This window comes from Triticum dicoccoides, chromosome 4B, assembly GCF_002162155.2.
Source record: "Triticum dicoccoides isolate Atlit2015 ecotype Zavitan chromosome 4B, WEW_v2.0, whole genome shotgun sequence".
In the NCBI taxonomy this organism is placed as follows: Eukaryota; Viridiplantae; Streptophyta; class Magnoliopsida; order Poales; family Poaceae; genus Triticum; species Triticum dicoccoides.
Window position 1 is genome coordinate 666123278 of NC_041387.1, and position 23753 is coordinate 666147030.

General features: G+C 44.1%; 1 pseudogene; it reads right to left on the reverse strand.

Moving 5' to 3' along the window:
• Positions 1-11279: 11279 nt before the first annotated feature.
• LOC119294267 lies at positions 11280-11980 on the reverse strand (annotated as a pseudogene).
• Between the last annotated feature and the right edge of the window lie 11773 nt (positions 11981-23753).

Consider the following 23753-nt stretch of genomic DNA (forward strand, 5'->3'; position numbering starts at 1 on the left):
GGGGTTAATTTAGGTGTTTCATATATTGTGTTAGCTAGCTAATTAATAGAGAGAAGTGTCCTCTCTTATGTTCGTGCTTGGTTGACGCTACGTACTATATATACACAAGTGATCGAGAGAACCATTGAGTACAGAAGTTCGTCATGCATACCAAGAGAAGTGATCGATCGACCTCTCCTTCTCCGAGAGATTGACCGAACAACAAGTTTTCGTATATCATGTATCCGACGCTACTGGCTACATACATGTACAATATGTATAAAATCTCTTAATTACAAACCCCTAGCAATTGAAATCAATTTGCACATGGTATTCCCCGTCTTTATTGATGACGTGGTCAAGAAAGAATCCCTCCAATTCCTCTTGAATTGCTTTCATGCGATCTGGTTCTAGGAGTTCATTCCGCATCTGCCACGTCTAATTTGAAGAAGGGGGTTAATTAATACATATATATGAATGAAACTCAACAGAAATGATGGTGTAATAAAATGAAATTGTGAATATTATTGCTTACGCACTTCATATTGTCTTTGAGAGTAGCCCCGCTTGTTTTTCAAAGTCGCGGTGTGGATGAACTCGCACACGTAGTATCCACAGAAATCATTCCCTTCTTCCTGCCACAAGCACTTTACGAGAAATAGAGGTCAATCAAACTGATAATGAAGCATTATAAATGGCATTGATGAAAGTATAGCTATAGAATCAACGGGAGATGCGCGCAACTAGCTAGCCAGTAGTACTTACTTTCGGGTATGTATATCGTAGCTCCTTCGGCAGTCCCGGAGCTTCTGCGGTGAACTGTTTCCAAACCCTGCAAGACAAAGAAAATAATTATTATTACTTGAGATATCAGGAAATGAACAAAAAGTTGCCGATATGGTGCAATAATGATCGATTGAACTAACTTGCTGAGCATTTCAGTCATGTCTGCATAGGTTTTGGGATCTTTCCGTCTTGAGTCTAAGACGGTTACTAGTCCACGCTCAAGCTTAATCTCCAGAAGAATATAGTGGTACCTGCGCACGCATGCATAACTCATCAATTACATTACTATAACCTCGCTCGAGTAATAGGGGAAACCGAATATGCACATGACAGTAACACTCACTTGCCGTTGTAAGGAAAGAGTATGGTATCTTTGTTTTGATTTTTGATCAACGATCGTAGCAAGTTGTCCTCGGCCTCTTTGACGTGCTTTTTAACCAGAAATTCATCTATGATATTTGTGTTAATGAACCCAATATCATAAATTTCTTGTTTTTTGCACTCGACGATCTTCAATCTGCATAATATATTGAGGATAATTAATTATAAATACATGAAATGAAAGAGCCGAGCTATATATAGAGACTTAATGACAGAAATAGTACTTACAAACAGTAGCAAAAGACCATTAGTTTATCGAGGGCCTTTTGATTGAAGAACGCGAAGAACTCATCAAATGGAATAGTCAACAGATCATTTGCAACGAGGTCGTGCTCCTCTTTAATATTCAGATACAAAGCATTCGTACCCCCAGACTCTCTGTAGGTTTCCATGTACCAATTATGGAATCTTCGCATCATTGTTGCCAGAGATTTTTCATCTTTGACGAGAGGCTTCCCGTACTCGTATCTGTGTTCGTCCACCTCCAAGAAATCAGGAAGTTGATCGTCAGGCAGGTAATCTGCAAGATTGCCATAACCGGCCACCGTCCCCGGAGCATTAGACACATTGAGCGGGGGGCACGATTGTTGTGCTTGTTCGCTGAGCTGGGCAATTTTTTCCCCTTTGCTCGTTCTTTTAACCTTTTAGCACTGACAGTAGTTCGCGACCGTTGGGCTTGGAGATATGTCTGTTCAGTAATGCGCTCATAGTTGGTTCTCGGCGGATACTTTGGTGGTTTCCTCAGGGCATCGATAGTGCGCTTTGCTTTCACCGGATCTACCTTCTCCTCCGGAGGTGAATGTCTCTTTACTTTCACCCCTTTAAAGAACTCCTTCACGTGGGTCCACACAATCCTATCGTTTTCCTCGTCGGTCCTCTCGTACGGTAACTTATCTAGAGGCTTTGAGAGGTGGACCGTATCTGTATTGCCTCCCGCCTCTGGTTGTGCTGCTAGACGCCGGAGCAGACGGAGTGGCTGCGGCGTCTGTCTTCTTTCGTGCTTGCTTACGAGGCGGAGGAGAAGGAGTACGACGCGCCAGAGCAGCCGGGGCGGCGGCGGGTCTCTTCCGCCCTTGCTGGCGAGGCGGAGAAGGAGGAGGCTGCTGGCTGCTGGGGAGCGCCGGCGCAGGCGGAGAAGGAGGCGGAGTGCCGCCACGTGCCGGAGAAGGAGGCGGAGTGCCGTTACGCGTGCCCTGATCGTCACTCGCCGGAGGAGGAGGCGGTGGAGGAGGCGGAGTGCCCTGACTCGCCGGAGGAGGAGGAGGCGGCGGAGGCGTCCAGTTCGGAAGGTTGATGAGCTGCTTCCGCCATAGGCATGGAGTCTTCAGAGCAGAACCCAGCCTAGTCTCCCCTTCACCAGTAGGGTGGTCAAGCACGAGGTCCTCAAATCCCTCCGTTATTTCATCCACCATCACCTTAGCATATCATTCTGGAATCGGCCGGCAGTGATAAGTTGCTCCGGATCCAGTAGGATAAACAGAGCCAACAGCCGCCTTGACCTTCAAATTCATCCATCGCGCCATAATGTGGCAATGTTGAGACTCCGTGATAGCATCCACGGGATAGCTGGCAGGAGCCGTCAAGACATGCTCCAGCTGAAGCAGCTCGGTGGAAGCCACGCTGCTTCTCCGCTGAGATGGAGGGGTAGCTTCGGGGGAAGCTTCGGCAGGTCGTTTGCTGCGATCTGCTGCTTCTCGTTCCTCTTCTCGTTCCTCTAGCCCAATTACCCTTTCGTGCAGCGCCTGCAGTTGGCCCTGCTCCAGTTTCTCCCTCCTCTCGTGGGTTTTGTAACCCCCTACATCCGGAAAACCAACCTTCCACGGAATGGAGCCTGGCGTGCCTCCTATCCGTCTAGGGTGCTCAGGATTCCCGAGGGCCATTGTGAGCTCGTCCTTCTCCCTGTCTGGTACGGATGTCCCTTTCTGCACTGCATTGATATACTTCCGAAGGTTCTTGACTGGTATTTCCAGTTGCTCGTCCGTCCAACGGCACATCCCTGATACAGGGTCCAAGGTTCCACCAGCCCCGAAGAACCAAGTCCGGCAACGATCTGGCCATCTCATTGTCTCTGGTTCGATCCCTTTTTCAAGCAGATCATTCTCAGCCTTGGACCACTTAGGCCGGGCTTTGAGGTAGCCACCTGACCCCGTGCGATGGTGAAGCTTCTTCTTCGCAGCATTTTACTTGTTCGTCACCGACATCTTCTTACTCTTTTCCGATGTCTTGTGGGCCACAAATGCGGGCCAGTGATCTTTGATCTTCTCATATTTGCCGAGGAATTCTGGTGTCTTTTTTTTCTGACAAAATGGTTCAACTCTTTCCTCCACCTCCTGAATAGGGTTGCCATCTTCTTAATAGCACAAGACTTGATTAATTGCTCTTTAACTGGCTTCTCCGGATCCTCCTCTGGCGGTAGGGTGAAATTTTCCTTCAGCTGAGTCCAAAGATCTTCTTTCTGCATATCATTGACATAAGACACCTCAGGGTCGTCCTTAGGCTTATACCATTGCTGGATGCTGATCGGGATCTTGTCCCTAACAAGAACCCCGCACTGAGCAGAAAATGTGTTCTTTGTCCGGATGGGTTCAATCGGTGCGCCGTTGAGCGCGATTTCTATGATCTCAAACCTTTCATCCGAGCTCAACTTTTTCTTCGGGCCTCGTCTCCTTACCGAAGTTGTGCTCGATCCGGAGGGCTAGAAATTAAAAGGAAGAAAGACGAGAGTAATTAATATGTGTACATATACCAAAACAATGAATGCATCAATTAACTAGTTAGCACGGGCTTAACTAATATATATACCTGGCCGGACTCGGTTCGGTCACCGGAGCAGTCAGCATGGTCTCCTTCTTGTACCTCCATTGGGTCATCACCGGAGCCATCATGAACATAGCCCTCTTCTTGTACCGGCATTAATGGGCCGGAGCCATCATGAACATAGCCCTCTTCTTCACCCAGTCCTTCCTCACAAACGACGTCGATGAAAAATGACGCAACAACATCAGTTCCTTCTGCGATCATCTCCCCCAACATCGCTTATGTTGCTTCGTCTCGGTAGTGCTCCATAGTTTCTGCAAATATTTAAAACATGTCAATTATTATTCCAACATGGTACATATGGATATATATTAGTGACAAACGTAGAACTAGCTAGCTAATCACAATAAGGAATCATGTTAGTGGCCTCGACGTTGCTTCTCTAGGGTTTGGGATCGCCTCAACACAACGCTTGAAGGGTTTGGGGTGGCCTCGACGACAACGCTCTTTTAACTTGGTAAATTTGGGCTCAAGAGTTTTGGTCGAGTGAGAGGACCGAGGGGGGTGCTGCCGTTGTATAGGTTATCACGGTCGAGAGGGGGTATATATATCGACCGCTCCTCATGTCCAAGTTATCTCGAGGGGGCGGCGAGGGCGAAGGCGAGCAGCCTGACGGCGACAGACCTGATAAAACATAAGAAAACGAAGAAGAGATAAAAAGAGGAGAAGAAGATCGAAGAAAAAAAGAAGAAAAAAAAGAGGAGAAGAAGAAAGGAATAGAGGAGAAGAAGAAAAAATAGAATTTTTCTATTTTTTTTCTTCTCCTCTATTCCTTTCTTCTCCTCCTCTTCCTTTTCTTCTTTTTTGTTCTTCTTATTTATTTCTCCTCTATTCCATTCTTTCTTCTTCTCCTCTTCTTTTTCTTCTTCTCCCTCTAGAAAGGAAAATAATTAAGGAAAAGGAAGAAAAGAGGAAGAAGGAAGAGAAGGAAGAAGAAGAAGAAAGGAATAGAGGACATGAAGAGAAAATAGAATTTATTTTTTTATTTTTTCTTCTTCTCCTCTTCTTTTTCTTCTTTTTTCTTCTTCTTATTTATTTCTCCTCTTCTTTTCCTCTCCTCTTCTTCTCTTTTCTTCCTTCTTCCTTCTTCCTCTTTTCTTCCTTTTCCTTCTTTTACTTTTTCCTCTACACTAACCTAATTAAAATGCACTAACCTAAAATCGATATCTACTAACAACCTAAATAAAAAATTAATACATATATGAAAAAACATATATAAACAAAAAAAATGCTATGAACATTATATTCATACATACATATAGCCACATCCATTCATCATATAGCTACCACATACATATATACATTAATTATATATATGAAAAAAATGCAATGAACAAAAAAGTACACATGTATGTATGAAAAAAAGCACTGAACACAGAGCCTCGACGGCGGCGGCTCACAATGGGGGTGGCCGGCGAGGGCGACGGCGGCGGCGGCGAGGGCGTCAGCGACAACCACGGCGGAGGAGGCCGGCGGGCGGCGTCGGGGCAGCGCCTGGCGGCGACGGGGCAGGGGCGACGACGGGGGCGCGCGGATGGCGTCGATCTGGGCAGCCTGGCGGCGTCGATGAGCTTGGCGTCGTCGGGCGGGCCGGGGGCAACTGGCGATGTGTTTGTCAAATTTTCTTAAGTGCTGTATATATAGCAAGGGCATTGGTCCCGGTTCGTGACTCCAACCGGGACTAATGCCCCTTTTAGTCCCGGTTGGTACCACCAACCGAGACCAAAGGCCACTTTTCAGCAGCCCAACGGGCGGGAAGCGGCGACCTTTGGTCCCGGTTGGAGACACCAACCGGGACTAAAGGGTGGGCATTGGTATCGGTTGATGCCACGAACCGGTACCAAAGGACCCTGTGCTCCCAGCGTCGGGGCCAAAGTTTAGTCCCACCTCGCTAGTTGAGAGGGGTGCGCAGTTGTTTATAAGCCCCACTGACGCACCCCTCTCGGGCTCCTCTCCACCGTAGGCTTGCGGGCCTATTTGCTACTGCTTTGCCTGATGGGCCTGCTGGGCCTACTGCGGGCCTGAATCCTGGCCCATGGTAGGGTTTCTAGTCGTATTCAGGCCGTGGGGGCCCAGTAGGAGGCAATTTTTTTGTTTTCTTTCTTGCTTTATTTATTTTATTTTGTTTCTACTTACAAAAAAATACTTATTGTTGCTATTTTTACTTATTTTCTAGTTTTTTTGTTTTGTTTTCTGCATTATTTATTTTCTTTTGTTTTTTGCTGTATTTTTTAATTCTTTTTGCTTTTAGTTTTAGAAAAATTATAAACTTTCTGTTAGTGCCATTAGTTTTCAAATTTGAAAACACTTTTTTTATTTTTGTTTTGTTTTCTTTCTTGATTTATTTTTTTTGTTTCTACTTACAACAAAATACTTATTGTTGCTATTTTTAATTATTACGAGGGTCGAACCATAAGACATTAAAGCATTTCAAATGAACTATGAAAAAGTTGAAAGTTGGCATGGTATCATAAATTCACCCACATAGCATGTGCATGTACAAAACGGACAATGGTATCATACTCGTGTGTTATAAAGTTGGCATGGTATCATCATAATAGTTGTGGGAGAAAGTCTTCACTTTTTCTTTGCTTGTGTCATTTGCTTATTGCGCCGTAACCATGGATAATCTTCATAGCTTATCAGGATGCTGGGGTCAGCCTTGACTTTGAAGGGAGGAATTTCATGAAACTTTTCATAATCTTCAGATATGTTTGTCTTGCCCTCCACTCGCACGATGTCCCTTTTTCCTGAAAGAACTATGTGGCGCTTTGGCTCATCGTATGATGTATTCGCTTCCTTATCTTTTCTTTTTCTCGGTCTGGTAGACATGTCCTTCACATAGATAACCTGTGCCACATCATTGGTTAGGACGAACGGTTTGTCAGTGTACCCAAGATTTTTCAGATCCACTGTTGTCATTCTGTACTGTGGGTCTACCTGTACCCCGCCTCCTGACAGATTGACCCATTTGCACTTAAACAAAGGTACCTTAAAATCATGTCCGTAGTCAAGTTCCCATATGTCCACTATGTAACTATAATATGTGTCCTTTCCCCTCTCGGTTGTTGCATCAAAGCGGACACCGCTGTTTTGGTTGGTGCTCTTTTGATCTTGGTCAATCGTGTAAAATGTATTCCCATTTATCTCGTATCCTTTCCAAATCGTAACAGTCGAAGATGATCCCCTGGACAACAAGTACAGCTCATCACAAACAGTGTTGTCACCTCTGAGACGTGCTTCCAACCAACTGCTGAAAGTCCTGATGTGTTCATATGTAATCCAGTCGCCGCACTGCTTCGGGTGTTTGGAGCGCAGACTGTTCTTGTGTTCATCGACATACGGGGTCACCAAGGTAGAGTTCTGTAGAACTGTGTAGCATGCTTGAGACCAAGAATTTCCGTCCCTGCATATTATTGAGTCCCTTCCAAGCGTGCCTTTTCCAGTCAGTCTCCCCTCATACCGCGATTGAGGGAGACATATCTTCTTAAGGCCAGGAATGAAGTCAACACAAAACCCGATGACATCCTCTGTTTGATGGCCCATGGAGATGCTTCCTTCTGGCCTAGCGTGGTTACGGACATATTTCTTTAGGACTCCCATGAACCTCTCAAAGGGGTACATATTGTGTAGAAATACGGGGCCCAGAATGACAATCTCGTCAACTAGATGAACTAGGACGTGCGTCATGATATTGAAGAAGGATGGTGGGAACACCAGCTCGAAACTGACAAAACATTGCACCACATCACTCCTTAGCCTTGGTATGATTTCTGGATCGGTCACCTTTTGAAAGATTGCATTGAGGAATGCACATAGCTTCACAATGGCTAATCGGACGTTTTCCGGTAGAAGCCCCCTCAATGCAACCGGAAGCAGTTGCGTCATAATCACGTGGCAGTCATGAGACTTTAGGTTCTGAAACTTTTTCTCTGACATATTTATTATTCCTTTTATATTCGATGAGAAGCCAGTCGGAACCTTCATACTAAGCAGGCATTCAAAGAAGATTTTCTTCTCTTCTTTGGTAAGAGCATAGCTGGCAGGACCTTCATATTGCTTTGGAGGCATGCCATCTTTTTCGTGCGAACGTTGTAGGTCCTCCCGTGCCTCAGTTGTATCTTTTATCTTCCCATACACGCCCAAGAAGCCTAGCAGTTCACGCAAAGGTTCTTCGTCACATGCATCACGTCGATCGAAGAGCGGACCTCTAGGTCTTTCCAGTAGAGTAGGTCCCAAAATATAGATTTCTTCTTCCACATGGGTGCGTGTCCCCCAGCGTCACTCGGAACAGCTAGTCCGCCGGGACCCTTTCGAAAGATTACGTGTAAATCATTGACCATAGCAAGTACGTGATCACCGGTACGCATGGCAGGCTTCCTCTGGTGATCTGCCTCGCCTTTGAAATGCTTGCCTTTCTTTCGACATTGATGGTTGGTCAGAAGAAATTGACGATGGCCCAGGTACACATTCTTCCTGCAGCTTCCCACGTATATACTATCGGTGTCAAGTAAACAGTGCGTGCATGCGTGGTATCCCTTGTTTGTCTATCCTGAAAGGTTACTGAGAGCGGGCCAATCATTGATGGTCACGAACAACAACGCCTTTAGGTGAAATTCCTCCTGTTTGTGCTCATCCCACGTACGTACACCGTTTCCATTCCACAGCTGTAAAAGTTCTTCAACTAATGGCCTTAGGTACACATCAATGTCATTGCCGGATTGCTTAGGGCCTTGGATGAGAACTGGCATCATAATGAACTTCCGCTTGATGCACATCCAAGGAGGAAGGTTATACATACATAGAGTCACGGGCCAGGTGCTGTGATTGCTGCTCTGCTCCCCGAAAGGATTAATGCCATCCGCACTTAAAGCAAACCATACGTTCCTTGGGTCACTTGCAAACTCATCCCAGTACTTTCTCTCGATTTTTCTCCACTGTGACCCGTTAGCGGGTGCTCTCAACTTCCCGTCTTTCTTACGGTCCTCATTGTGGCATCGCATCAACTTGGCATGCTCTCCGTTTCTGAACAGACGTTTCAACCGTGGTATTATAGGAGCATACGACATCACCTTCGCAGGAACCCTCTTCCTGGGGGGCTCGCCGTCAACATCACCAGGGTCACCTCGTCCGATCTTATACCGTAATGCACCGCATACCGGGCATGCGTTCAGATCCTTGTACGCACGACGGTAGAGGATGCAGTCATTAGGGCATGCATGTATCTTCTGCACCTCCAATCCTAGAGGGCATACGACCTTCTTTGCTGCGTATGTACTGTCGGGCAATTCGTTATCCTTTGGAAGCTTCTTCTTCAATATTTTCATTAGCTTCTCAAATCCTTTGTCAGGCACAGCATTCTTTGCCTTCCACTGCAGCAATTCCAGTACGGTATCGAGCTTTGTGTTTCCATCTTCGTAATTGGGGTACAACCCTTTTTTGTGGTCCTCTAACATGCGATCGAACTTCAGCTTCTCCTTTTGACTTTCGCATTGCGTCCATGCATCGACAATGACCCGGCGGAGATCATCATCATCGGGCACATTGTCTGGTTCCTCTTGATCTTCAGCAGCTTCGCCTGTTGCAGCATCATCGTGCACATCGTCTGGTTCCTCTTGATCTTCAGTAGCATCACCGTATTCAGGGGGCACATAGTTGTCATCGTACTTTTCTTCTTCGCCGTCTTCCATCATAACCCCTATTTCTCCGTGCCTCGTCCAAACATTATAGTGTGGCATGAAACCCTTGTAAAGCAGGTGGGTGTGAAGGATTTTCCGGTCAGAGTAAGACTTCATATTCCCACATATAGGGCATGGACAACACATAAAACCATTCTGCTTGTTTGCCTCAGCCACTTCGAGAAATTCATGTACGTCCTTAATGTACTCGGAGGTCTGTCTTGAACCGTACATCCATTGTCGGTTCATCTGCGTGCATTATATATAATTAAGTGTGTCAAAAATCATTACAGAACATCATGAATAGATAATTAAGTGACCAAATTAATAGAAGTTGATCATCACATTAAAACCAAAGTACATACATAGTTCTCATCTAACAACATAAAGCTCTGCAGAGCATCTAAATTAATTAAACATACATTGAAACTATGTAAAATATTTCAATGCGAAAACAAATGCGATCATAATCGCAACCAATGTAACAACTGATCCAACGGCATAATGATACCAAGCCTCGGTATGAATGGCATATTTTCTAATCTTTCTAATCTTCAAGCACATTGCATCCATCTTGATCTTGTGATCATCCACGACATCCACAACATGCAACTCTAATATCATCTTCTCCTCCTCAATTTTTCTAATTTTTTCCTTCAAGAAATTGTTTTCTTCTTCAACTAAATTTAACCTCTCGACAATAGGATCGGTTGGAATTTCCGGTTCAACAACCTCCTAGATAAATAAAATCTATGTCACATTGGTCGGCATAATTGTCATAAACAATAGATGAATCAATAGTTATGAAAAGATCATATATACCACACCGAATCATAGACAGGACGAGGGCCGACGGGGCGGATACCAAAACCATGGCACTATATAAGATGCAATAATAAAAGTAAGAAAATTATACAAGTATCTATATATATAAACATACAAGTAAGATTTTTTTTCCTTTCAGAAAGAAGATAAGAACAAGAGGCTCACCACGGTGGTGCCGGCGACAAGATCGGCGCGGGCGATCGACGGCGGTGAAGACGGGGACGGGACGTGACGGACCGCTAAACCTAGACAAATATTAAGGAAAAATGGAGCTTGGAGATCGAGCTTGAAGAGGAGAAAGCTTAAGTAGTGTGGCTCGGGCATTCCATCGAACACCTCGTGTGCATAGGAGGTGAGCTAGAGCACCACAAAGCTCTCTCCTCGCCGGCCACGAAAAACAGAGCACTGACGGTGCTATGCTTGCGGGCGTATATATAGGCAATTAATTGGTCCCGGTTCGTGGCTTGAACCGGGACTAAAGGGAAGCCTTTGGTCCCGGTTCAGGCCACCAACCGGGACCAATGATGGTGGGCCAGGACCAAGGCACATTGGTCCCGGTTCGTCCCACCAACCGGTACCAAAAGGTCCAGACGAACCGGCACCAATGGCCCACGTGGCCCGGCCGGCCCCCGGGGCTCACGAACCGGGTCCAATGCCCGCATTGGTCCCGGTTCTGGATTGAACCGGGACTAATGGGCTAACCCGGCCTGGACCAATACCCCTTTTCTACTAGTGAATATATACAAGTTGGCACATCACGGACCGAGTTAACACAATCTGAACACCCACACAAAAAATAAAAACACAACCTGAACAAACTTTTTATTCCAGGTACATATACCCTTTTACAAATACTTGAATGATGCATTTAGCTACCATAACGGGAAATGACTAACTCAAGCATGCATGCACGCGGCTGACATATACCATATTATAATTACGACAAAATATATAGGTGCATGCGTATACGAGAAAATATTTGAATTACGAGTACGACAATGACGATGACGCGATGCATGTATAAAATGCATGGTTTGTGATGGATGGATCAGCTAGGGCAGCTGAAGTCGGCGGGGCAGGTCTTGCCACACTGGTTGAGGAGGAGCACGAGGTCGACGGACACGTTAAGCTTGATGCCGAGGACGTTGGCCTTGATGGCGCTGCAGAGGCACACGGCGGCGTCTAGGTCAGCGAGGCCGCTCAGAAGCAGGCAACACTGCTCGTTTGTCGGCACGCCGAGGTTGAGCTTCAGCAGGTTCAACACGTTGTCGCATACCTTCAGCTTCAGCGTGTCGATGGAGCAGGTGCCGCCCCCCGCCGCCGGTCGAAGGCGGAGAGGGCACGGGAGCTGGCGGGGGCACGGCGATCGGCGGGCTTGGGACCGGGACGGTCGGTGTGTTACCGCACGACCCACAGCCATGCACGGCCACGAGGATGGCCAGGTTCATGGCCAGGAGGATGGCGAGCTTGGAGGGCGCCATTGCTATGTGGATAACGCTAGTAGCTAGCTAGAGTGTATGCTTGTGGCTGAGCGCTAGGTGGGCTTTGCTAGCTTGGGATGCTTTTCCGGGGTCGCTTGGGGTGGTATTTATAGCTAGGCCGGGGTGTAGCAGGCAAGTGCAAGTTGCAAGTGCATCGTTCATGTCATGATCAATCGAGTTTGACTCTTGCCGTAATTTGCAAACATTATTTGCCAGCACCACTCCACCAGTGCACGGGATATCCTGTATATGGATCCACCGTCCACCGTTGCTTTGAAGTTCGTGTTATGTTTTCTGGTTTTGACAATTTGTCTTGTTTCAGCTTGTCACGTTAGGGTTTCCTCTCATTTTAAAAGTGTATCATAATGTTTCATTGTGCAGCAAACTCGATCTAAAATAAGTGTACACTTTTTTTTGCACATATAAAATAAGTGTACCCTTATTTGTTGGTACACAACGAAACACGTCATACACTTTGAAAAAAAAAATGAAGCATTCGAAACAAGATAAGTTTTAACAACAATGAAAAAATAGCGTGGATCTCAAAGCAAGACATGGACGATAGGTAGAAAATCATTCTCCTAGAAGACACACATAGTACGTATATGACAATCGAAATATATCTGGCAGCGCTAGAAGCTGGCATAACCTGATCTTGAGGGTCACTAGAAACAAATATATGAGATTATTATGTCGGTATTGATTCCATGTGGCTATGCACATGCATGCTAGTACCAGCGTAGGAGATGTCTACTATGCGTCTCGTACTTTGGTTATTATACTGGCTTGTTGGCATGTATGGACAAGTACGCTACATCTACCCGTCTAATTATTCGTTGATTCGGCCCCAGTGGACAGTGGTTGCGCTGACAAATAATTCTAATAATCACAAAGGAATTACACTATTATAGCTACCTTCTTCGTCTATGTGAATAAGTCATTCGCGTAGTTCTAGATCGACCTAAATATGTGTTATATGTCATGAAAAGTATATCAGTAGATTTCTACACGGATGTAGTTCCTAAATATATATTTTTTTGTCACATATAATACATATTTAGATAGTTAAAACGTCGACCTAGAACTAACGAATGACTTATTCACCTAGACGGAGGGAGTAGCTTACATTAGTCTTGTGATGGAGCTAGGCCGCCGTGTTTGAACAACGGCATGTGAAGAAATTGATTATTGTCTATTTTAGTTGTCAAAATTATATTTATAGTTAAGTTTTTAAATCTTTGGATCAACACCTACGTTTACGTGCGTTCTGGCAAAATTGTGCAGTTTGAATACTAAAACTTCATTTCATTCTTTAATTTGTATGAAGCTTGCGCACTTTGAGCAGGTAATACTGTGCCGTTTTAGGTACTCAATATTTAAAATCTTTTAAGGCACTGAGATTTAGTAAAAGGGAACATATATTCTATTTATCTGCAGACAAAGTGTATACCGCTGTTGAGCCTCGAACTGAAATAAATAAATACAATGTTTGTTGTTTGCAAGGACGCACACTACTACTAATATGTAGAAAATATATTAATTGCTAGCTTATGCAAGGATGAATCTAGCTTTATTTTTTATGGACTGACTTTTAGCTAACGAGTTATTTTTGTATGCAAGGATGAATGAGTCATAATGTTCAACTTTACAGGGTTCATGTACCCATCTACTATTAGTTTTTAATTCTACGCAAAAAAGTTTTCTTTGGAATATTTTTGAGATACAAATGTTTATGCGTGTTTAAAAGATGTGAACTCATATATTGCGAGAAAATTCAAACATGTTCATGTACCTTAGTGTAAATATTCATATATTTGCTAGAAGTGCTCATGACATGTTTAAAACATATTCCTATATACAAAAAAAGTGTTTTTAATAAGAGTTATTCATGCACATCTGACTATATATTCATATGTTTTACAAGAAAACATAAAAATCATGAGAAAATTTAGAAAATAGGAAATGAACAAAGTAAACATAAATGAAAATAAAAGGTGAAAATTATCAAAACATAATAAATGAGAAAAAAAGGAAAAACACCACACAAATGACACCAAGAACATGAGCCAACCCATCATATTCTCTTTGGGGGAAACACCCACTCTTCTTCATATAAAGTGCATAGAAACGACTGGATAACCTGGTTTGAAATGGAAATCTGTTAGCAGGGAAATGAAGATAACCAAGAATAATAAATGGCCTTTTCCATTATGCGGGGGTGATTCTTGAAGACTTCTATCACGTCTGCGCAATCACCCCTTGAGGCGCATTCTAAACTTCTAGGAATAAACTGGAGTTTTATCATATTTTTCTGGTCTTACAACTGTGGAAATTACATATAGTACCAAAATAACAATGCTTGTACATAGGGTTTGTCATGATTAATTCTCGATGTGCATGCATGCATGTCTGCGTACCACTATAAGCTCCCATATTATTTTGAAGGTAATTAGTAATAATGAAGGCCCAACCTAAACCGTGCAGGCCCAAATAAAACTACCAGCCACACATCATCTAAAGCCCTTCGCGTGCTAATCTCAACCCACGTTCATTTTACTCAAAATAGGATTTCATCCCACTTTATAAATAAAGCAATCACCACGTCTAGGCAAATAGTTCAAGTATATGAAAGAATATAGGAGGTATGCTATAGTGACAACACAAACATGTCGAATGCAAAATAAGAAGTGATTCATGAATCAGTGGAGTCAAAAGATCACTGGCTAGGGGGCGGAGCGAGTTGGTGTCCTGCCCCAGAAGACCATTAATCATGCCACCTAGTCGGCGCTTGTTTCGCTGCCTACAAAGCAGGTACCACTACTACAATAAACATAAATTTAAACACAGTCATAAGCACATCATAGAAACACCAGCTTGATAACCATCTTGCTACATGCAGCCTATAGGGTCTAGATCATCACCGTGAACATTACCTAGAAGAAGCACCTCCTCCTACCGATATGGTTTGACAGAGCCCCTGGGCACTTGCCCAAGTCTGAGGTCTGCCACTCAGGCCCCGGAGCCTCATGAACAAAGCTCTCTAAGAACTGAGCAGCGGGACAAGAAAAGAAAATGTGGATCTTGGAAAGAGCCACACAAAGAGGGAAAACCCATTGCCCGACATATGCCACTTCACCACATACACACCTAAGGGGAGGAGATCATGGAGCCGCTGCCAAGCGATGATTTTGATCTTCAGAGCCAGACAAGGGTGTGGTCCATGCAAGGGTCGGCGCATGGCATAAGGAAAGGTATGAAAACCTGACAAAAATGATCTCCGGGGGAGCCAGGTGCCAAGAAACAACATCCAGGGACCCCCACAGTGAGGGAGCAATTGCCCCATCACCCTCTCTCCAAGCAAATTGGTATATGCAAACATTTCCTGGGGGCCAAATTTTGGTCGGAAGATATTAAATCCCCATTATTGGATGCCGAGGCAACCAAGAGCATCGGATCCGAGCAGATTGCAAAGAGAGCCAAGAAGTCCTCGGGTAATGGGCTTCTTCTGAACCATGGCTTGAGCAAGAAGAGGGTACCTTTTCCATAGGATCTTAAAATTCACAAACCACTTTGACTATTTACCTTGGGTGGAGGCCCATTTGTAGCCGCGCAAGTTGCTCCCTTGTGACACCAATCCGCTCCACAACATGTGACCCAACCCTAACGCAAGCATCGTTGGCGCATACTTTCTTCGTTCAGGTTCATAATATCATTTTGATCATATATTTAACTAATAAAATATAAGTTACATGCATAAAAAATATATCATTGTATTCATATTCAAGTGAAGTTTCAAATGTTATTATTTTTACTACTAAAACTCATATTATATGCGAACCAACCTGTGGTTGAATGGTTAGAGGCATTATATTCAGTGGAAGGAGATGTTCCCGTCGACGACGAGGTGCCTACGGTGTCTTCATAAATTTCAAGATGATATGCAGTCTTTCGAAGGTGCTCATGTGCGTGTGTGCGTTCATAGGGGTGAGTATATGCGCGTGTATATAAGCGCTTGCGTCTGTACTGTGTTAAACTCATATTATATTACAGAAATTTACGATTAAAATTTGACCCGTAATATGAAATTATAATATTAAGGGAGGGAATAGAGTATCTGAGATCGTGATTGTGATCGCCCACCAATCAGTGGGATCCACAATCCAATCGTCAGTTTCTCTCTGGACGATCACATGTGCCCATGGATTTAGGCCATGATCGGCAATACCATAGACCCGTCGTCATGCCGTCCCATGGCAGCCATGTTGTTGAGAACGTTTGCGATCTTTGACGGACACACCGTCAGGATTTTGTAGTGTCAAATTAGGTATTGTGAACTTAGTTTGGTCAAAATAGTTCAAGACATAGAAAAAGCCATAAAAAATACCATGTAGTAAAAGTGAATAAATAGGTAGTCTCCCATGTCACGTATGTCAGCGCCCGAGATTGGTGACCCATGATATCTGACTAGAGGTTGGGGCGTCACCCGATGGCGCCTCCTGAGAGGAAGTTATGTGCACCTTTTCATTTAAAAAATACATAAAGTCCTCGCCTTCATCTAAAAAACATATAAAAAAATCCTTACCTCCATCTAGAAAAAAGAAATAAAAAAGAAAAGAAAAAAATCACCAACTCAGCCTACCAGCGAGCGCCACTTTGCGTAGCCCTCCATTAAAAAGAGTGTGGGGTCATCACCTCCATCTAGAGAGACAAAAAATTGAAATTTTTCTCACCTTCATCTAAAAATAATAGCCCAAAAGCTTTTTCACCGTGACCAACCAATTTGCACCACGTGGCATAGCTGGTTGGCTGCCCTACACGCGATGCTTATAGGGTTTAATGGTTTAGAGACATTGAGCAGTCCAATGAGACGTGTCAGACCGAATCTACTCCCCCGTTCCAAATATAGATAACATACTGAGCAAAATGATTGAATCTAAAATATGTCTATTATGTGGTCCATATTAGTAGAAAGACTTAGAAACGGAGGGAGTATGTATGCATGCATGCCGTTGTACGTACACTAGGTGTTAGGTCAAACATGCATGACGTGACCAACGGAGACATTTTATTCTTCATTTCACACGATCATACATGTGGCCGAGCGATGTACTAGGATATACTGAGGATGCATCCAAAACTTGCTCTCTCTAGCTGCTTCAATTTCCCATTATGTACAAACATTGAGTCAATTCGACTGCTACAAGAAGGGATCATTTCAATGCTGTGACAAAAACTAGAGAGTTGACAACTTCAGATTCGAGAAGGGAGAGCGTATCCGACCAGTATTCGAGTGACAGGATGGAATGCAAATGGCCTCACAAGAACTGATATTTTTGAGCATCAACAGCTACTCCCTCCGTTCTTAAATATTTGTCTTTCTAGAGATTTCAACAAGTGACTATATACGGAGCAAAATGAGTGAATCTAAACAAAAAAATATGTCTATATACATCCATACGTATGTGGTAGTCCATTTGAAATCTCTAAAAAGACAAATATTTGTTTTTTTAGTTGACCAGAATGTGATGTTTTAACATTGACACAAAGTATAACTTTGACCACAAATTGATATTTATTTTCTTTTTTTGCAGGACAAAGAGACCCCATGTTACTCACGGTGGTGCAAAATCATTCTTACACAAAGTTACAACTTCGTCAATACTACCGCCCAGCCAAACGCAAGTTCGTGGTGTAACATGGCCATATGATTTTCTAGTTTCAAAATCAAACAATATAAAATATATACGGAAATAATTTGCTACCCATGGTGGTAGCTACGCACAACCCCAATTTTTATCTCTAGTTATTGTGGTAAATTATTTTGGACTATGAAAAATAACTCTATAACAAAAATATCATGACTTTGGACCAGCCAGGCAAGAAAACAGGCAATTATGCCAAAAAGGTAAGCAAAAAGACTTAGAGAAGTGAGAAAAAGCCCCTACTACATAACCAAAAGGCAATTGTATCAAAAAGGTAATAAAAGGTCAAAGAGAAGTGAGCAAAAGTCATTTCTATACAACAAAAGTGCACTTATGCCAAAGGGCGTGTAGCTGCCACCATGCGTGTGTAGCTACCACCATGAGTAGGAAATCGCCTCTCAAAATATATATCTGTTAGAGGAATATAAAACAGAATTGGTGGTCTAAAATTTTCAACTTTCGTTTGAGACAAGTCCAAAATATTATTTGTTTTTGTGTACATAGGGAATAATATCTTTGAGTCCTTTACAGTACGCAAATTATTTTGGGCCATTTTGTTTTTGTGATCCAGTGGCCGAAATTTGATAATACTACAGAAAAAATCTGGTAGTATATTTCCACATCAAGGGCATTTTAGACAATGCACTGTTATAAACTGCAAAGAAAAATTCCACCAGGTTCCCTCCAAGAGCGACGTAAAGGTAGATTACGGATTTCATATTATCAACAAACGGACTTGATTACCAATCACGATTCGCTTCCGTAACTTTGCCTTGTCAGGATCAAATTCGTCTTGATCTTTCGATCGGAAGCACTGGTAGAAATTCTTAATCGAAGGCACCTGCTAATTGCAAATGTCCTCAACCGTGCCTCATGTGCCGAGATAATCAAAGGTTAAGCTAGCCAAATAATACCACATTCTTTCTTCTAGTACTTCTGAAACCTGCCTATATACTACAAATCAAGAACCACACCAACTAGTACTGGTTCTCACGTTAGAAGGTTTCGAGTGATGTAAACTTGTTTCTAAGGCTGGTCATAATGGGGAGTAACTTATACTAGTGTCATGCATATGACACTAGTATAAGTTACTATCTCCATAGTGCAAAATAACATTGTAGTAGTGTCATAGATGGATTCATTTAATAGCCTATAGACTCATCTTCTCTTGGGAAGCGCTAATGTTACAGTAACATATTATGTTACTCTAAACATATATCTCTTCATTAAATACATACCACATTAGCAAATTTGTTTTGGACTGCGCTATGTTACTAGCTAATTTACTCCCATTATGACTAGCCTAAGAGACAAGGACATGCGGCTGGTGTCTGGCTAGGGCGGGCATGCATGCTACACATGGATAGTGGAGGAAACATGAGGCGTGGACGTTAACTGCATCAGCAGATGCAATTATTAGAATAATCATAGATTAATTAGAGTCAATAACATGTGAAACAACAAATGTGTGGATATTGGGCTAGCCGGAAATATAGATTAATTAGGATCAATAACATCTAAAACAACACATGTGTGGATATTAGACTAACTGGAAATTACCAAGTTAACCTCGAGCCTAACTACAAGTCGAACTGTATTAATTAACCATATTGGACCAAGTTATGGGAGAGTGAGCCTAGCTCAACTGGTTGGGGGAGTGGATGTACAAATCCAACACCTGGGTTTAAATACTTATGGAGGCGAATTTAGGTTCCTATTTATTATTGAGGACCAAGATTAAAAATCCTAATACTCATACTTCAAGGATTGTATACATCCCTAGTTGGTGCAGAGGCCAGGGAAGTGAAATTCTCCCCCAATTTAATGACCTTCCCTGTGTTCGTTAGGCATGAATTTCTTATATTGATCTGCCCCCGCATCGCCCCCGCAGGGCGACTCGGGCAACACGCAACAAACCTTGCCACCGGGGGTGGCGGAGGATTTCCTCTCTCCTGCTTCTCAAGGATGGTGCAGCGCTCCTAGGCATGAGGTGGCGTGGACGATCCAGTTTTTGCGACGCCGCGGAGATGGCTGCAGCAGGCGGCGGCAGTGGCTGACTCTCCCTCGGGCGGCGGCTATAGGGCGGTGGGCGCAGCGGAAGGCCCTTTCGGGCGGAGGCGGTGGCTGCAGTCAGCGGTGGTGGCTGGCTTGGCGGCGGTGGCGCGCAATCTGCATTCGGATCGGGGCGGTGGCATGGAGGGCCTGGTGGTCTCGGTGGCGGCACCACCGGTCAGATCTGGTATGGCCGGTGCAGCCGGCGGTGGTTGTCTCGGTCATCGGAAGTGGTCAGTCTGAGGCTGGGTGTTCGGATCTCGGGATCCGTCATCTAGTTTCAGCTGCGAGTCGGGGAGAATAGTTGCCGGTGAAAACCGAGCCGATGGCGGCATTATGTGTCGTTACCTTAATGAAGGCACCATCGGGGTAACTACTGTCAACCCACTCGTCACTACTAGGAAAAACCTTACCAGTAGTGTGGGTTTTTAGACTACCAGTAGCGTAGGTTCTCACGCTACTGCTATGACGCTACAACTATTTTTTAGCAGTAGCGTGTGTTTTATCCCACGCTACTGCTAAACAGATATACCAGTAGCGCTTCTATTATACGCCCACGCTACTAGTAAAGGAATAGTAGTAGCGCTTCTATTATACACCCACGCTACTAGTAACAAATTAGGATTTAAAAAAAATAAAAGTCTACCTATTTCAGTTCAGACATGCATTTCACAATACGTACATGTTATGCATACAGTCAATCATCAATCACACATATCTGATGTAGATAATTAACACACGCACATGCACACACGCACGCGCGTACACGCACACACACACACAATATATGCCACACGTCTATGTCATCGGCGTCGATGCCTCCACCTTCACGATTTGGTCCGCGCCCAATCCGCCGCTCCCGGACAACGACGCAAAATCAATCCCGCCCGGACCGGTGGCCTCCGCCTCGCCGAGGCCGAAGCTCTTGGCCAGCTCGCTCCCCATGGCCTGGTCGAAGTCGAAGTCGTTGAGGAGCCACTCCTGGACGGGGTCGAAGGAGGCGGCCAGGTCGGAGGGGGGCGCAGGCGGCGGGGAGGGGCTGGGGGACGCAGGCGACAACGTCACGGCGCAGGGGGGGAGGCGCTCGGCGCCGGCGTCGACACGGCGCAAGATGCCCATGAGCAGCTCCGGCAGCAGGCGGGACCACCTCTCCTCATCGGCCTCCCCCCGACGCCCATGCTCGGCGGCGTTCTTCGGGGCGACCTCGGCTGAGACCTTGCCCTTGTTCCCGCCGACGATGCCGGTAGGGGCGCTCTAGCACGACGTGAGCCCAGGACGAGCTGCGCCATGGTGGAACAGGGGGGCGGGCGGATGGGAGGAAGGGGCCGGAGAGGGAGCGACGGGCAAGGAGATTGTGGGGGCGGAGGAGAGGGGTGAGAGTGGATCGGGGGTGGATGGTGTTGCACTCTGCAGTGGACCCGCTGAGCAGTAGCATGAGTGTATCGCCAGCGCTATAGCTATTCACTTAGTAGTAGCGCAGGATTTACAACCCGCGCTACTAATATTTTTTTATCTAGAGGTGTGGTGTGCCACACTTACCAGTAGCGTGTCTAAGAGAAACCAACGCTGCTGCTAATCCATACCAGTAGCGCGCTTTGTACCCAGCGCTACTGGTAATTACCAGTAGTGTGGGGACACAAACAAACACTACTGGTAAACTTCTATGTATAAGCATTTTCCTAGTAGTGCGTGTTGCTCCGGGGGAAACCCTTGGATCTGGTCTTCCAGATTGGACGATGGCTGCACTGTGGTGTGGTTTCTGTCGATGGAGCATCGTTTCTGGAGCAGCGCTGGAAGACAAAGGCATGCGGCGGAGTGGCTTCATCTTGCATGAAGCTTCGGTGGAGACGTCAAGCCAAGCCTGGTCTATAGGTTGCTACGCTTTGTCATGCCTGTTCGGTAAGTGCTATGCACGATAGATCTTCCAGAAACTTCAAGCTGTGTCGGCTGGTGGTACTTGGCAGCATGGTGTTGAGGTGTACCGGTGGCGACCGCGACGCGCTTAGTAGTTCGCGCACAGGGAGGTGGTGTCGTTGGGCTCTGTGGTGGCGTCGATGGTTGGCCGGACTGGCAAGCATAATGCGGATCTCTTTCATGAAGATGGGTCAGCGGGACGATGATGATGGCGCCTTCTAAACCGTATGTGTGATGTACGCTTTAGATTTGCCGCACCGGATGTAGGTTCTGATACATTATGTGGATGGATCGATGACGACACTGATTTTAGATATGGGGACTCAGAGCACCCCACATTGTCGAGTTTGTAGGTGTGAGTGGTGGCGCCGGGTGGCTTGATGTAAGGTATTGTCACACCTGGTTGAATAATTAATAAAGAAGGATGCATGCATCGATTGATGCAGATGCCGGGAATTTTAACCTCCTTTAAAAAAAATCCAGATCAATTTAATACTACTCCCTCCGTTTCAAAATAGATGACTCAACTTTGTACTTACTTCGTATCTTGTACTCTAGATGAGTAGGAACATTGCATGCATTGGTGAGTTCCTTTTTAATTCATGCATGCAAATATTTAATGCGCCTTGAAATCTCAATATGAGATGGAGATGAGCTCTTTAAATCGGTAAAACGAAAAATTTGAGATAAGCCCTATAAACCAAAAAAGAGGAAGTATTAGTGGTTAAAGACATGGATCAAAGACCGTGCAAAGTCAAGTGCGCCTTATATTTTGGAAAGCAGGGAGTTATAATTTTCTATTTTTGAATTTTCTGTAATATATTTATATTCCAGTCATCTTTTCAATCATTGGATCAACACCTAGACTAAACGTACGAGTTCTTGCAAAATTGCGCACTTTGAGTACTAAATTTTTATGTGACGTGTAAGTATGCAATTTTGGATAATCAATACTTTGAAAGTATTAGGCTACTGAGAGTAGTAAAAGTGAAATCATATGCATTCTATCTGCGAAAAAACAGTATGCCGTTGTTGGAGCTTCTAGCTAGTCTAGGTAAAATAAATGAGTGTACTGTTTGTTGTCGCAAAAACGCACACTAGAACTAATCTGTAGCTAAAAAATTAATTTCTACTTTATGCACGGATGAATCTAGCTTTATTTTTCGATGGACTAATATGTAGCTAACAAATTTCTAGTTTGTGCAAGGATGAATGAGTCATCATATTCAACGTTTCTGCGAAGAATAGTGTGGCATTGCACGCCTGACAGATCCTTAATGCTTAATTGGCTAGGCCATCTACTAATATGTTTTATTTGTTAGAAAGTATGTTTTTAATTTAATATTTTTCAGAAACAGATGTTAAGGTTAGTTTGAAAGATTGATAAAATCACATGTTGCAGATCAATTTAAAAAATGTGCATGTACCTCACCATAAATATTCATATATTTGAACAAAGTGGTTATCTCATGTTTAAAATGTATTCCTAAATATCCAAAAACATGTTCTGAAGAAGAGTTATTCATGAACATCTAAATATATGTTCATATGCTTTAAATAATTAAATATGGATATTCCGGTATTTTTCCAAAAGCATAAGAAAACAAATGAAAAAACAAAGACATAGCAGAAAATGAACAAAGTAAAATGGATGCAAATAAAATTTGAAGAAGGCAAAACATAAAAAAACACGAGAAAAGGTTAGAAGGGAAAAATGAGACAAAAGGAAAACGCAAAAAATGATACCCAAACAAAATCAGCCACCCAAAACATGTAACAGTAATGTTTGAGCAGGGAAAGGAGTTGTGCAAGACAACAAAGACTAATAAACAGCCTTTTTTACTTTACTCCGAGGAGTTGTGCAAGACAACAAAGGTCGCACCAAACCATAAGCAGCATCCACTTCTTTTACAATGACTTCGATGCAAAGAAGATGTAACTCTAAACATTTTGATATGCTTCAAGAAGTTTTTGGGTCTGTACCTGCATGTAAGGATGATATGAACTGCCAGCCGATATAAACATTGCTGCTGCATGGTCTCGCATCACAGCTCCCATGCCATGTGTCTGCAAGTCGCTCGTCAATACTAAATTCATCTATCCTTGATCCGATTTATTTATGTTTCTCTTCCTACGAT